We start from the raw sequence: 16,672 nt of genomic DNA, 5'->3' as shown, positions 1-16,672 counted from the left end.
TAACCCAGAGGGAGAGCTTCTTTACACTTTCTCAGAGAGGTTTAGTAACTTGTCCAGGGTCACACAGCTAGAATTAGATAAATCTGGAATTAGAACACAAGTTTCCCGATTTCTACTTCTTTGTACTTTTAACTAGATTGTTCTTTTGAATTCATGAATTTGAAACAATGTGAAAGTTTTCTAACAGATTCCCAAGTACCTCCCCAGTCCTGGGTCTAGGGTCCACCGGTCTGCAGTGAAAGTATAATCCTCATGTAGAGTTGGTTTGTGCAAAGGCTGCATCTTAGCAGGCTGTTTTCTTTCTCTTAAGGTCTTTTCATTATGTTATCACTCTCCCAATTCTACTCGCATAGGGAAGTATTCAGAATGTTTCATCTATTTATGGTTATGAAATCAACAAATCTCATGTGAAGAGGGTACACCCTGGCATCCACGCATTGAGACGGTCAGAGCCAGGTGAGTGGGCTGAGCAGAGAAGGTGAGGGATGTGGAACCATGGAGAGGGTGGGAGGGGGAGATTATAGCTCAGGTGGAAAGCTTTTCTGGGCAAGGAACTGAAGCAGGGGCTGTGAGAAAAGAGCACAAGCAACACAGTGAGGAGTGTGTCAGACCAGCCATATTCCAAGGAGGGAAGGAAAATCAATCAACTAAAACCATTCTTTGAATGCAGAGCAGGGACCCAACACTCCTCTAAGCACCATGGGGGAGACAGGAGTGCAGGACATCTGCCTTGCCCTTGAGGATCTAAAGGTCTAGGGGGGAGAGAGAGTCTCCACACATTCATTCATTAATTTAGCCCAGTTTCAGAGTCCTCTCCACCACCACTCTCCAGCTGGTGAACTCCTTATCCTGCTGGTCCTCTGGTTGGATCCCAGGCCCTCCTCAATGCCCCCTACAGCTCCCTGTGCTTTCTCATCAGTGCACTTCTCATCCTTCATTGTCACCACCTGTTTACTTGTCTGTCTTCCCCACCAGCATCTACGCCTGGTCTCCATATTCTCAGCACCCAGCACAGGGCCCAGCCCAGAGCAGGGCCTCAGATATGTCATTCATTCATGAGCACACATCCAAGAATTGAGTTTGTGCCAGGCTCTGTGTGAGCACTGGCAATGCAGTGGTTTAGAAACACAGGCTCGGTCTTCATCTCACAGAGCATCCAAGCTGGTGAGAAAGTGAGAACTCAGTCAAGCCATTTATGTGGGATGAATGCTGTGGAGAAGGAATTTAGTGTGTTTGGGGAGAGCAGACGCAGCCTGGGAGTCCGGGATGGCCTCCACTAGGAGGTGTGTTTCGGCTGAGTTACCAGGTGTTAAGTGACTGGCTGACCAGGTTAGGCTGAGCTGACTGGGTGGGGTGGGGTGGGCAGGGTGTAGCATCATAGATGGGACAACATAGGGACACATAGCCACAAAGGAAGCCACCGAAGCCCAAGGTTGTTTTAGCAGAAGTACAGTATGAAAGTGCAGAGGGGCAGCCACTGTTAGGGGCAGCCACTGTTAAGCGCAGCTGATCCCCACTTTGACAGAGAGGTTTGATTTCTGGGGCAGGACTGAGCTGAAGTGGCTCAGCCTTGAGCAGAAGCCCCCCGAGGGCAGAAGGCCAATAAGTTCTTTGTGGAAAGGTGGATGGGAGGGAGACTGTGGCTCAGAGAGGCAGGAGAAGATGGAGGTCAGAAGGGAGGCTATGAGATGAGACTTAACCTCTTGTGCTTCAGTTGGCCTGTCTGTTAAATAAGGATGTGAGAATTGTAGCACCTACATCAAAGGATTAATGAGAAAATTAACTCAATTTAATTGAATGAGTTAAAGCATTAAAGCTCTTGTAACAATTCCTGGCACACAAAAGGAGCACAATAAATGTTGAATGATAGACTGTTAGTCATCACTATTTTCACTTTATGAAAATATGATTTTGAGCAAGGCTCTGAAGAGATAGCAGGAGCTGGTTTGGGAGATAGCACACGCCCTATCACTGTAAGTGTGGAAACAGGGCCTGAGCACCCATTGGCTTTTTACAGCCTTGGTCCACTTTGGTCTGAGAGTGCCAGCTGGGGTGGGGCAGGCTGGGGGCTGCAGCAATTCCAAAGAGGAGGACAGAGATGAAGCTGGGGGCCTGGGGAGCTCAGGGGATGCACACAGTCATCCTGGGGGCTCCGGCCTGGGTCCCAGTGTGCTTCTTCCTTGGGCATGGGCTGGCTGCCATACTGCTCAGCAAGTCCAAGGATGGAGGCCCAACGTGGCGTTCCAGTATTCAGCCACCAAGCTCCCTGCCATTTTTCTAGAAGCCAACCAGAAGATCGTGTTCTTGTCCAGCTTAAAACCCTCATGGCTCCCATAACTCCTCATTACCAAAAGTCCTCCTGGCTCTCTTGCCCCTTTGACCTACAGGTGCTTAGGTCGCCATTACCACCTAACACACCTTGTAACATGAGAGTCTGTGGATGCTGCACTTACCTGTGCTTTATATGCCTCATCATGCATTGACTCATTCACACCTCACAGCAACCCAGTGATACCTGGGCTATTGTTACTTTCACTGGCCCTGGGCCCAGCAGAGAAGAAGTCTGCAGGGAGTGGTCCATGAGGTCCCAGGAGAGACTGATGAGATTCAAGGCTGGGGTGATAGTAGGCCTGGGCCCGTGATAGATGGGAAGCCCTAGGAGCAGCCAAGAGACCACCCAAGAGCAGGGAGAATAATGACCCCCGCCCCGGGAACGCTGGAACTGCAGGGAGCTAGTTGAACCACAGCAAAAAGGGCATAGCAGCAGTTATGGTCTCTTGATAGAGCAGCTTCTGGAGCCAGGAAAATATGAGTCCTGGATGGGTGGGGAGGGGATACCAGGAAGCTTTAGGAGAAAGGACCATCTGTAAGGAAAGCTCCTGAATCACCCAGTGCAGATCGGGGTGGGCTGGAGGAGGCTCCCATCAAGGATTCGAAGGTCTGGGAAGAGTTGGAGGTGGGCTCAATCTAGATGTCAGTGGATTATGTTAGATGTGGGGAAAAGAGTCCTGAACAGGAGGATCAGGAGACGCGGATTCTGGTCCAAGCTCTGGCACCAGCCTACTAGAGTGTTATGCAAACCCCTTCCCTTCTTTGGGCCTCATTTCCCTATTTGCAAGATGACAGATGCAGTGGGTTGGATCCCTTAGCTTAGAAAGCCCCTCCCATCTCCAGCACTGTGAGCATCTCTGGCCTCAGGTTCCACCTGGCCAATGACCCTCAAGCTTTAGAATGCTGCTGCCCCAAGACCCAGTTTCAGGTGCGGATGAGCCCATGTGCCAGTGCTAGGGTCTGGGTGGGCCTGAAGTCTCCCAGAGGACCAAGTCCTTGGCCCTGGATGGTCAGAGCCACCTTGGGTCCTGCACACCTGGCCTGTGTGGACATGGTGGCGGGGGGAGGGGTACAGGAAGAATGGAACCAAGTGCTCGTATGATTTTCCTTCTTCAAACCGAACCCATGAGGGGCCATTCTCATAGGTCTGTGCTAAGAGCACCAGAGGACTCACCGTTAGAGGGATCTGATGGGTTCCAAGGTTTGTAAAACAGACCTCAGGTCATCCTCAGGTATACACATTCTGAGGCTGAAGCAAGTACTGCTTCCAGTATTCCTTAGCTTCAGTCTGGAGGAAGAAAACACCCCCAGAATGTCCCACAGACCACCACAGAGAGGATCCACAGCCTGGCAAGATACCCAATCCAGAGAACTCCAGACTCAAAGCTGGAGTAGGGGCCTCTCAGAGATCATCCACCTGGAGTGACTGAGGCCTAGTTCACAGAATGGAGTGGCCCAAGTGACACCACCAACACTTAGTAGAGGAGACTCTGAACCAGGTACCTAGCTCACAGCACAGTGACTTTTGTGCACCTCTCAAAGACTGGTCTCTGGGATCAAGATGTAGAGAGAGTCTGAGCCAGGATGCAGGGCTCTGGGTCCTAGTCTCAACAGTTCACTGACTTGCTGTGTGACCTTGGTAAATACCATCTCGCAGAGGGTTGCCTCAGTTTCCCCTTCTGTGCATTGAAGCCTTGGCCCTGGCAATGGATGCCCTTGGAAGAGCAATTCAAAGCTCCAGGACTAACTTCTCCAGGACACAGACCCCTCTCCTTTGCCAGACTTGATGCCCACAGCTAGGCTGGATTAGATCCACCTCTGGATACCCAGCCCTGGTCCAGAGTAGGGGCTCAGAGAAGTCCTTTATAGCTCCATGGGTATGAACAAGTACTTCACTGCTGTCTTCAGTGAGTCCTGGTCAAACACCCCTGCAGGTGCTGCAGGAGAGCAGAGGCATCATCAGGATGGGGCAGGAGAGTCCAAAGAGCTGGGTCCACAGGGCCCTGGTGAGCTCTGCCAGAGACTGCCGGTCACATCTCCATCTGGAAGCCAACTGGCATTTGTATGCAGTATGGAGAAGATTTAGCTCCAGAAAGTTCCAGAGAGCTGGTGGTCTGCTGAAAGCTTTTGATGGAAGCAATCTGGTTGGTTGGTCATGGAGTCCATGGGATCCAGAATCTTGTCCAAAGTCTTTATCGATCCAGAAAGCCTACCTAGGCCCAGACTCTGCTAGGGGAAGAAGCAGCTGGTGCCACTGACACAGGAGGAGTTGTCTGGCCTGTTTATTGGGTACAAGGCAGGAGACAGACTGGCATGCTGTGCCAGCTATTCTCAATGTTAAGCAATGGGGGAAGGACCTTTGGCTAGGAAGTCAGCCTCTCTGGGCTGTGGCCCATGCTCTCCAGGAACATGCCATGCGACCTTGGTCAATTCACTACTCTTCTCCGGGCCTCAGTTTCTCTTTCAGTTTAATAAGAGGGTTGGAGAAACTAAGGGGGCCTTCCAGCTAAGATGCTAACCTGATCTCAGGCTGAGCCCAAGAAGAAAAAGGCTAAAGTAGGAGGCTGGAGGGGGCGTGGGTCTCTAGAGACCCAGGGTGGCCTGGCCAGCAGTGAAGTCCTCACCTGGTGTTTTAACTGTGGCCTTGTCCAGAGAGGATCCCCAAACGCTCTAGGCCTGGCATCTTGTTTCCTTCCAAGTCTCCTGCGGAAGAAGAGTCTCCCTGTTGGAGAGAGGTGAGGAGACGGGGGAGGGGAGTAGTGGTGGCAAGGGCCAGGCCTTCTTTCTCCATGGTTGAAATGTCCCCAAAGTGTGTGGAGGGCACTAAGATTGGGGAGTCGGGTGCATGGCACCTGGGGCTTCCCGGGCCCGGGCCCCGTGCGGGACTTGCGTCTTGGGGGCAGGGACAGTTCTCGGGCTCTGGCGGAGCCGCAACTCAGCCAGTTGCCTTTAAAAGGCGCCAGCGCGCGCGCATCAGCAGAAGGGCTGCGGCTTTCTTCCAAAATAGGCAAGAACTGGGAGACCGCGAGAGACGAGCTGCTAGCAGCGCGGACGTCACCCGGGGCCTCCCTCTCCACCGCCTGCATCACGTCTCCATGGCAACGGCGTACCGCGGCCGCAGATGAATGAGCTACAGGGAAGAAAGGAGCGCGCCGAGATGAGCGCTCCCTCTTTCAGGCGTCCAGGCACGGAGGCTGGGCTGCCCCGGGAAACGAGATGCAGACGCCGCCCTGGGAAGAAGGGGGTGCCCTCATATTCAAAAGGGCTTCAAAACCCATTCATTCCCTATTGATTCTATTATGTCCTAAGAATCCGGGAGCTACTCAGTCCAGGCAGAGATCCCTCATCCTTTGGTTCAGGGATCCTCAGCTCCCAGGGTTCCCCTTCACCCTTCTATACCGTCTCACTCCACCTCTCACTGCTCCCCAAAACTCGGCTGAAAAGCAGACATCATGTGGCTTAGCGCCATCGCGTGGCTGTAATGTCGTTGTGTTAGGCGTGCTTGTAGCTGTGATCTCGCCGTCTATGTCGCCCTCTGGCGTTTGTGAGAGGGAAGAGCTTAAAAGATCTCAGTCTTCACATTAAGACCATAACTAACAAAGGCATCATTACAACATTAGTAGTTAACATTCTGTGAGTGCTCCCCATGTGTAGATCACTGTTAAGCACTTTCCCTGTATCACTTCATTTCATTCTCTCAGCAACCTTGAAATACAGATGATGATGATGATGATGATCATGATCATGAAGACGAGAGAACTACCATTTTACAGGGGAGAAAAACAGGCTGTGAGAAGTTTCCTCTTGCCTAAGATCCTACAGCTGTAAGGGGCAGAACTGCCACCTGAAGTCATGACTGTGTGAAAAGCGCTTGTGACCTCTTCGCTTCCAAACCTACAGTCTCTTTTGATCCACCTCATAGTCTCTTGAGATAAACAAGTTAGCGCTCACTGAACGTAACCCCATTTTACAGATGCTGAGACTGAGACACAGAGAAGTGAAATGTTTTGCCCAAAGTTTCAGCAGCCATGGATGGAGCCCAGGCCTCTAGGCCCTGGATCTAGGGGGTTTTAGGATGAGGTGGCTGGGTAACGGGGAGTCCAGAACATCCCTCTGAGACTTTACCTGTTCACAAGAGAGACGGAGGGGCCAGCTCATCTGGGGCTATTCCTCCATGCACTATAGAGCAAATGGAGCAGCCCAAGGTCAGAAGAGGGTCAGGGACTCTTCCCTATCTCCTGTGGCCTTGAGAGTTCACAGGAGCTAGATGTTCCAGTTTATCTTACATGTATTTTTTTTTTCAAATTTTATCGTTATCTTCTAATGCAGTCTTCCTGCTTATGTTGGTCTCCTTGCAATTATCTACCGCTGGGGTAAGAAAATTCTTCCTGGTTTCAGCTTGCTGCTTTTAAATTGACCTGTCCAATTTTCCAGGGAATAACTGTTCTCAGGTCTCTTGCTTACTTGTCCCTCCTGCAGAGATGCTGACTCCATACAAATCTCTAGGGGCTGTGGGTGGTTTGTTCCTACCAACTTATACTTTGGATGAAGGGATACACTCTGTCACCTAGTTTTGTTGTAAAATTTTTCCATGTAATTTGGTTTTATTATCTAGTTACTCTGTTTTCAAGTGGAAATTCATGGAGATTCAAACCCTGTGCCTCTGCTGCTGCTAATGTCTTCCCCATTATTCTTTGCTAACCCACTTGGGGATGCCAAGGGTTGAGTGTTAACCTTTCAAGGGAATCCAAGGGGCTTGTGGTCACAAATTCTAAAGCTAAAGGCACTGCTACCTTTGTGGTTTAGGTTTTCAGGAATTTACAGTGAACCATCAACTACAAGGCATGTTGTCCCTAGGTGGGTGACAATAACTCCACTTACCAGATCCTGGACTTCCAAGGCTTGTCAAGGTCATCTTGTCCCATTCAAGGGACATCAACTCAGTCAACATCTTTCCTTCACCCTGGATGGCTCTGCTGTTTTCCCATGAGCTTGTTAACAGAATTTGCTGCCATTACCACAATTCTGACAGTGCTGGAGAAATCCACCCGGAAGTAACCTTTACCTAGACTTCCCACATATGACCCCAAGTAGTTTCTCCTACATGCTCTCCTGCTGTTTCCACCAGCTGCTGAATGATATTGGTGTATCCCCTGTTTCTAACCCCGAAGTTTCTCTTACAATGTGTGCCTACAGTTGGCCATGTAGACCTTTTTTGCCTCCTGACACGAATGTCCTCTGGAGCAATCAGTAGCTCCAGAAAGTCATAGGGGTGGGACAGTTTGAGGCTAGTTGGTAAATTCCTTATTCACTCACCAGTCCACCATTGTGTTGTAGTTATCCATGTGTAATGTCCCATCAATCGCATATCTGTCGTTGAGTGACTCCCAGGGGTGTGCTCCATGCCCAAGATTTTAGCTACATAGCGGTGGGGGTGGGGATGGGCACAAGGATGTGGCTGTCGCTGTGGTTTTCCATGGCTCTTCTAGTCTGATTTCCAGTGTCTCGTGAGCATGTTCGATTGGAGTCATATCTAGTACATTCTTATAAACTAATCACACTCCACGTGGTGTAGATAGGCGATCGGATGAAGATGAAATTTCCCATGTTATTCCTACAGTCAGTAGGGTCAGTCTTTGTGCATTGTACCCGAGAGGGTGATCTCTGATTGCATCAGAGGGCTCCTCTGCCCCATTTGTTGCCAGGTGAAATGGCCAACAGGGGTCATTGGAAAGAGAATAGAAGACAGGAAAAGAGTAAGTTCGAGGTATTTAAGGCTCCAAGCTCCATCTCTGCTGGGCCTCCATTGATTGGTGGCAGTTTCCTTGTCAAAAACTGGAGCCTTGTCTCCGTGCGGAGCCCCCCTTTCTAAGTTCAGGCTGAGGTGTGGTGATGGCCCTCTGGTCTTGCTGTCTGACCCTTATTTCTCTAAACCCATACCTTTGTAGATAATCCTGTTTCCCCAGTTTGTACTACCTGCTTCAGTCCCAGGATTCTGACAGATACTCTCCCCTACAGATCTTTCCCACTGGCTTATTGGCTGGAATTGAGTAAGATGCCTGTATCTGAGCCAAAGCAACATGGGAGGGAGCAACAATGTAAAATGATTATAGAGAAGAGGATAGAGATAGAAGATTCATAAGTGAAGTCAAATGTAAAAGAACTAGCTTTCCCAATAAAGAGCTCATAAAAATGTAAAAGTAAAAATATTAAAATATATAGCGTCACACTTTTCTGAAATAAGAAATGGCCTTTATTTATATATAAAGAATTCATAGATTGAAAAACCATGCATGTTCTGGGGGAGGGGAGAAGTCACTTGAAAGGATAAAACAAAACTGTACCCTGAAGGTACTAGATTTCATGGATACAGAAAGATTCCTGTTGACCTTCATGGAAAAAAACATGTGTCACATACAAGTAGGACAACATCATTCATGCATTCAACAAATGTTTATGCCAGATCTTGCTCAAGACACTGGAGATACATCAGTGTACAAACCGGGTAAAGTCTCTCCCCCTGTGGCACTTACAGGCTAGTGGGGACAGACAGATCAAATAATGGACATAATGTACAAGAAAACTAGAAGATGTTAAGTTTATGGGAAAAAATGTAGAGCAGGGTTATGACATTGGGAAATCTAGGGTTGGACGTTTTGGTTTTGTTCTGTTTGTTTGTTTTGGGGAGAGTGAGGAGGTAATTAGGTTTATTTATTTGTTTTTAAATGGAGGTACTGGGGATTAAACCCAGGACCTCAGGTGTGCTAAGCATGCACCTTACCACTAAGCTACACCCTCACCCCTGGGGTTGGAATTTTAAATGAAGTACCAAGGAGGATTTGTTGACAAGTTAGGAGCTGTAATGGTAAGCCACGTTATACTGTGGCAACAGAAAAAAATCCCAATTCTTCATTGCTTATAACAACAAAGGGGAAGGAGATGTCAAGGAGAAAGTTAGAAACTAAGTGTGGAATTCAAGAGGAAGGTCTGAACTGGACAGAGAATTTGGAGTAGTCTTTGGTGTATAAATCATATTTAAAGTCACAAACCTGGAGTGAATATGACAGAAAAGAGAGGGGGGTCCAGGGCTAGAGACCTGAAGAGATCAGGGAGGAGGGAGAGAATGGGAGGGAGATACCACTGAGGCAAGAGGAAGAGTAAAGGAATGTGTCCTAGAAGGCAAGTGAAGAGAGGATCTCCAGGAGGGGTGAGCAGCCCACCAGGTCACTTCTGAGATGAGAATAGATGAGGTCAATAGATGAGAACTGAGAATTTAGGGCTTGGATGTCATGGATGACCTTTTCCTTGGATGGTCAAGTTGGAAGCCAGGGTGGAGTGGGGTTAGGAGAGAATTGAAGGAGAAGAATTGGAGATAAGGCGTATCAACAGTTTTCTTTTCTGCAAAGAGAAGTAAAGGTAGGGGTGGTCATTGACAACAGAAAATCAGTTCCTCCTAAGATAAGGAGAATGTTTATATGTTTTTAAGATGAGAGGAATTAACTACATGTAGAGAAATGTCTCTCTGGAATTACACCACTTTGGCCAAGGATGGGGGGCTTGCCATTGGACAGTGCTGGTTCTGGGAATGCACTGCCTTGTCTGGCATCTGTGGAATAGGAAATCAATATCAGAACTTTTGGCTCTAGAACTCACCATGCCTGGTAGGCGGCACAGTACCCTGTCTCTTGTGCCACTGTCCATCCTGCGTGACCAGCACTGCAGTCAGGTCTCACATTAGTACATCCAGCTGGCAGGATCCAAATCACACCCAGAACCTGAGCTATAAGCAAGCCTGGGAAATGGAGTGTTTACACTTTACATAGGTATAAGTCTAACAGAAAATGTACAGGACTGGAAGGCTAAAAGCTTCAAGACGCTTATGAAAAAAATCGAAGATCTAAATAAATGGAGGAGCTACTGTGTTTATGGAAAGGAAGATGACATAGTAAAGATGTCAATTGTTTCCAAATCGATGTATAGGTTAAATAAAATTCCTATAAAAATCTCAGCAAGGTATTTTATAGCTATAGGCAAGATTATGCTAAGATACAAATAGAAAGGTAAAGGAACTAGAATAGTTAAAAATAATTTTGAAAAATAACTCGAAGAATTCAAGACTTACATAGCTTCAGTAATCAAGACTGTGTGACAGCAGCAGAGTAATAGACACATAGATTGATGGATAAGAGAGAATCCACTAATAGACCCACACATATACCCAATGATTTTGGACAAAGGTCCAAAAGCAATCCAAAGGAGGAAAGACAGCCTTTTCAACAAATGGTCCTGGAGCAACTGGATATCCATAGGAAAGAAAAAAAAATTGAACTTCAACCTGTCTCACACCTTATACACAAACTCAAAATGGATCACAAACACCAAACTCTGGCAAGGATGCACAGAAACTGGGTCACTCATACACTGCTGGTGGGACTGTAAAATGATATAGGTATGCTGGAAAACAGCTTGGCCATTTCTTTAAAAACTAAACATGCAACTACAATACAACCCACCAGTTGCACTCCTGGACATTTATGAAGACTCATGTTCACACAACAACCCAGACATGAATGTCTATAGCAGGTTTATTTTTTTTTAGTCCTAAACTGGACATAACTTAGATGTCCTTCAATGGGGGAATGGTTAAACAATCTATGGCATATCCATACCGTGGAATACTACTCAGCAATGAAAATGAGTGAACTTCTGATGGAACAACCTGGATAAATCCACAGAGAATGATGTTGAGTACAAAAAGCCAACCCACTGTTGTTCATTCATTCAAGAAATCTGGGTTAGCTCACCATTTACGTTTTATTTTCACAACTCAAGATTCATTAGTCTGTGTACAAATATACAGTATGCTGTTGGTCTTATGGCAATAGTTTTGCCATCTTCCCATACATAACGAGCAAAAATATCTACATGGAAAAACCATTATTAGCAATGTCAAGTGGCAAATAACAAACTGGAAAAAAATTCACAACTCATACAACAGACAAAAGGCTAATTTCCCTAATATACAAAGACTTCCTTTCGGTCTTTATTTTAAATGCAAACACTTTTAAATATACTAGCCTGAACTGCATAAAACTACCAATACTAAGGGCTTTTGAGCTATAAAAATGGCAAGTTTATATTATGCAACTTATTAAAAAGTGCTAAACCAGGACAAGAAGATCAATGCCGACTAAAACCACACGAAGATACCATTTTTCATCTACAGTTTCATTAAGAACTGATAACATCCTGCTGGCTGGGATGGGCATAATAGGCGCCAATATATGCAGATGGTCAAAGAGTGTATACTAAAAAGATTGCTCTGAAGGGCAATTTTGCAGCATCTATTAAAATTACAGATGTACATATCCTCAAAAGCAAGTCTACTTCCAGGAATTTAATCTACAAATATACTCCCAAAGGTTATTCAGTGCAACATTATTTAAATAGCAGAAGACTGAAAACAACCTAACCTAAATGGCCATCAATAGGAGATTAATTTAAAACGTGTGTTTAGCTACACAATGAACGACTATGTAGGGGGTTTGTTGTTGTTGTTGCTGCTGTTGCTGCTGTTGTTTTAAGTTTAAGGAGTCTGGCAATATGATTTTGAGAAACTGCTTCTGACATTGCACTACTGAAGTGCTGGGGGGAATATAAAAACATCTTTTTTTAACCATTTTAAAATTGATTTATGTATTTATTTTATAATGTCATATTTTTAATTGAAGTATAGTTGATAAACAGTATTATATGTTACAGATATACAGTATAGTGATTCACAAATTTTTAAAGATTATACTCCATTTATAGTTATTATAAAATATTGGCTATATTCCCCATGTTGTACAATACATCCTTGTAGCTTATTTTATACCTGGTAGTTTGTTAACTATTTTTGATGAATAGTTAAGCTATAGGAAAGGTAAGAAAAATTCTTATTTTTTAAGCTTTTTGTTATAAAAAGCTTCAAGTCTACAGAAAGATAGAATAGCACAATGACCAACCATATACCCACAACCTAGGTGCAACAGTGGTTGATACTTTGCCACGTTAAAAACATCTATATGATAAAATTATATAAAGATATAATAAATAAAAATAATATATACATAAGGTAAAAAAAAACAAGTATTATGACATTTCAACTCTTAATGACATCCTATGTCGCGCCGGCATGGCGCGGCGGGGTGTCGTGGACGCGGGGGGTCGCGGCCCTAGGCAGGCCGGCGGCTTCCCCTTCTTTTTCCGAAAAAAAAAAAAATGACATCCTATACAACTGAATTTTGTCCTTTTAATTACCAATGTTGCAAGCTAAGAGTTGACGTAATGGCCACCTCCAATGGCGGCAAAGAAGGTTGGGTTTTGTTTTCTTTTTTTATCTCTTTTTTATTTTTATGGACTCATGGCGGGAGGGAGGGTATAGCTCAGTGGTAAAGTGCCTGCATAGCATGCACAAGGTCCTGGGTTCAATCTCCAGTACCTCCATTAAAAGTAAATAAATATGTAAACCTAATTATCTACCCCTCCCCCCCAAAAAACCCACAAATAATTTTTTAATGGGCTTACGGGTTTTTATGTAGATTTAATGTATTCTACTCAATTACAATCATATATATATTTAATATTTTGTTTTATTGGGGAGAGAGGTAATTCAATTTACTTACTTATTTATTTCCATGGAGCTACTGGGGATTGAACCCAGGACCTCATGCACACTAAGCATGTGCTCTACCACTGAGCTATAGCTCTCCCCTGCTACATTCATACTTTTAAAAACATTTCCCATAAGCATTCCTAGCCACACCCCTGTACACACCTGGGTTGGGAGCCAATGAAACTTTGTGGCCATCTAACAAAAAGGTAGCAGCAGATAACTCAGCAATTTGTCACACTGACAACTCTTGGCTACCGAGATCTTCATGAAAGACTGAAAATTAATTAAAGTTTCCCCATGTTATTAGGTTGAACCATGTGGAACTGACATTTTTTGTGGTTAAAAAAGATCAAATATTGGCATTTTGATATTGTTCAACTAAACAGTAAAATAAAGGGTAACTCCTCAAACTGTAGATTATTTCCTCAACTTCAGAGTGACAATGAAGAAGGGTCCAAACATTTGTCTTACCCTTGGAAGTGAAATGATTTTCCAAAGGAAATTCTTCAAAAATATTTTCTTTACTCTTTCATACTATTGGGGAAATCTTTAATCCAATCAGGAAAATATTAAATAACATAATAGAGATATTGCAAATGATATAATATATCTTTAGATATATTTGAAAAGTTTAACTGCCAGAAACAAAGGTCAATCTGACCAAAATAAAGTGAATTATGGGATTTCACATAATCCATCTTATAGGGAATTTCTAGTTTCCATTTTTTGTAGCAATTCAATAAGGATAAGCAGGCTTCATGGTTCTGTATTTTGGATACTATTGCAAAAAACACAGACACGATGACCAGATTTAAGGATTAGTTTGAAGTTATTGCCTTGTTAGAATATTAAATCTATTCGATGCATGTACGGGATGTCAGTCAACATTGACAGGGAGAGTTAACTAAGCTTTAAACATCTTTGAGACTCGTACATGATTTAATCAACCTATTTCTGAAAGGTTTTGGATCCAGTTATGACTTTTATCTCCACTTCTTTGGAAAGAGAAATACAACGTATCATAGCATTTCCAAAAACGTATGTATATATTTCAAAGATTCTTATGGTTGCCTCAAAGCTACAAAACCAACTGCAAATATGTATCAGAATAAATCTGAGGGGACTTCCATTAACAGACTTAGAACAAAATATTATTAATTAGTAGCAATAAATGAAATGCAAGGATCTCACTGTATGTAGCTAATAAAAGTTGTTTTAAAAGTACTTCACATTATTAAAGTCATATTTTAAAATATTTACAACCCAATGACAAGAAATCTACAATGTGAGAATTACACATTGTAATTATTTATTTATGTTGGGATTACCTGGATTTTTAAAGAGTCTTACTCAGAAACTTTTCCCAGAAATCTAACCAATTCCATAACCTCTTAAATTATTGCTTGTTTTTTCCAAACACACCTTATATTAGTCTTTGCCTACCATAAGACATTATGGTCCCCAAGTTCTTAACTACTAGGGACTCATGCTATGCCTTAACCTGTGGTGAGATTTCAAAGGTAAGGTTATTTCCCCATTTCTCTCAGCACACACAAATAAGACTGGTCCTTTGTTACTGATCCGAGTTGTGGCTTTTGTTCTAGTGTTCACTTGTATCATTGTGCTTTCATTTTTCTGTTCTTCTTGTATTTAATTGACTTCCGATCTTATTTTTCTTAAATCTAAATGTATTCATTAGAATGCATCAAAGTCTTCACTTTAGTGTAGCTGTGCCCAAAGATTTACATCCCAAAATACTCACTGTCTTATTACAAATTACTTTCATTTTATTTTTCCTTTGTATTACACTTAGAGCATTATCACTGTGGGTTTTTTTTGTTTTGTTTTGTTTTGGCAGGGGAGGTAATTAAGTTTATTTACTTATTTACTTAGAGGAGGTATTGGAGATTGAACCCAGGACCTCCTGCATGCTAAGCATGCACTCTGCCACTTGAGCTATCCCCTCCCCCCATTGTTTTTTAAATTGTATCCGTGGATTATGCTGCTTGTGAGTCTCTTTTAGGATTACCAAAGTGATGTTACAAGATGTTATAAAAAGACAGTGTTGGGTCTGGCAGAGCTAAGAACAAGTGTCCCAGAACATCAGTTCTCAACCAGGGGGGGTTTGGTCCCCAGGCGACACTTGGCAACATTTGGAGACATTGATTATCACAACTGGGGAAAGGTGCTACTGGCACCTAGTGGGTGTGGTCTAGAATGATGCTTAATGTCCTCTAATACGCAGGACAGCCCCCACAACATAGAATTATCAGGCTAAATGTCTGTAGTGCTGAAGCTGAGAAACCGTGACGATAGAAGCTCTCGGCACAGGGGCCCAGGAGAAACATGCAATGGATACAATACCACTCAGAGCAGCATTGCTTATGCTAGAATAAAACTGGAAAGAAGCCTAGGTGCCTGCAACATTTATCCAACAAGATTTATCCAGAGGATGTGGTAGTGGAATACTACACATCAATGAACAGCGAGTGAACAACAGCCAAATCCATCATTATGAATGAATCTCAAAACTGTGTTGAATTTTAAAAAGCAAATAGCATTTATATGAAGTTCAATATGAAGCAAAATAAAAATCATTTTTTGGATATATGTGGTAAAACTGACAGCAACTCAGTAACCTTTCAACAGCTTATCTGAATGCCTCCCTCCCCTGTCTCCCATGTCAGGGGGGTATGATCCTTTAGAAGGACAGTATTACCTGCTAGGGCATTTGAGGTTTTTCTTTTTCAGTAGTCACAGGAATGGGAGAAGAGGCAATGGCAATTAGTGGGTGAGGACAGGGATAATAGTTATCCCCAAATGCACAGGACAGTCCTGCTCTGCATCCCTCACAACTTGTAATTGACTCCTTGGGCATTCACATGCAAGCAAAAAAAATCTCTTTCACAGAAATTACCTCAAAATGAATGTTAGACCAAAATGTAAAACACAAAGTGATAAAACTTCTGGAAAATTACATAGGAAAAAATCTACATGAATTTGGGCTTGCCTATAAGTATTTAGATAAAATGCCAAAAGAATGATCCATGAAAGAAAAAAATTGATAAGATGGACTTCATTAAAATGAAAAACTTTTGCTCTGTGAAAAAAAAATTGTTGAGAGAACGGAGAAGCGACAGACTGGGAGGAAGTATTTGCAAGACACATATCTGATAAAGGACTTGTATACAAAATATACAAATAATTCTTAAAACTCAATGATAAGAAAACAAACACAATTCAAGAATGGATAAAAGATGTGAACAGACACCTCACCAAAGAAGATCTACAGATGGCAAATAAGCATACAAAAAGATGTCATGTCATTAGGGTTAAAACAACTACATACCTACTGAAATGGCTACAATCTAAAACACTGGCAATATCAAATGCTGCCAAGGATATGGAGCAGCAGGAATGCTCATTCATTGCTGGTAGGAATGAAAAATGGTACAGGCATGTGCAAGAGAGTTCGGCAGCTTCTTACAATACTAAACAGTTTCACCATATGACCCAGCAATCGTGCTCCTTGGTATTTACCCAAATGACCTGAAAACTTATGTCCACACACCCAAAACCTGCAACTGAATGTCTATAGAAGTTTATTCATGATCACCAAATACTGGAAGTAACCAAGATGTCCTGCAATAAGTGAATGGATAAACAAACTGAAAATCCAGGAAA

At 43.7% G+C, this 16,672-nt stretch overlaps 1 non-coding gene across 1 annotated transcript; it reads right to left on the bottom strand.

The window, feature by feature from the left end:
• Positions 1-13,011: 13,011 nt before the first annotated feature.
• On the bottom strand, positions 13,012-13,083 carry TRNAT-AGU (transfer RNA threonine (anticodon AGU)). The gene has a single exon. It is a non-coding gene; the product is annotated as a tRNA-Thr (tRNA).
• Positions 13,084-16,672: the final 3,589 nt, after the last annotated feature.

Source organism: Vicugna pacos, chromosome 10, assembly GCF_048564905.1.
Source record: "Vicugna pacos chromosome 10, VicPac4, whole genome shotgun sequence".
NCBI lineage: Eukaryota > Metazoa > Chordata > Mammalia > Artiodactyla > Camelidae > Vicugna > Vicugna pacos.
Note: the sequence above shows the minus strand (reverse complement) of the source record. Positions and strands in the feature narration are given on the sequence as shown.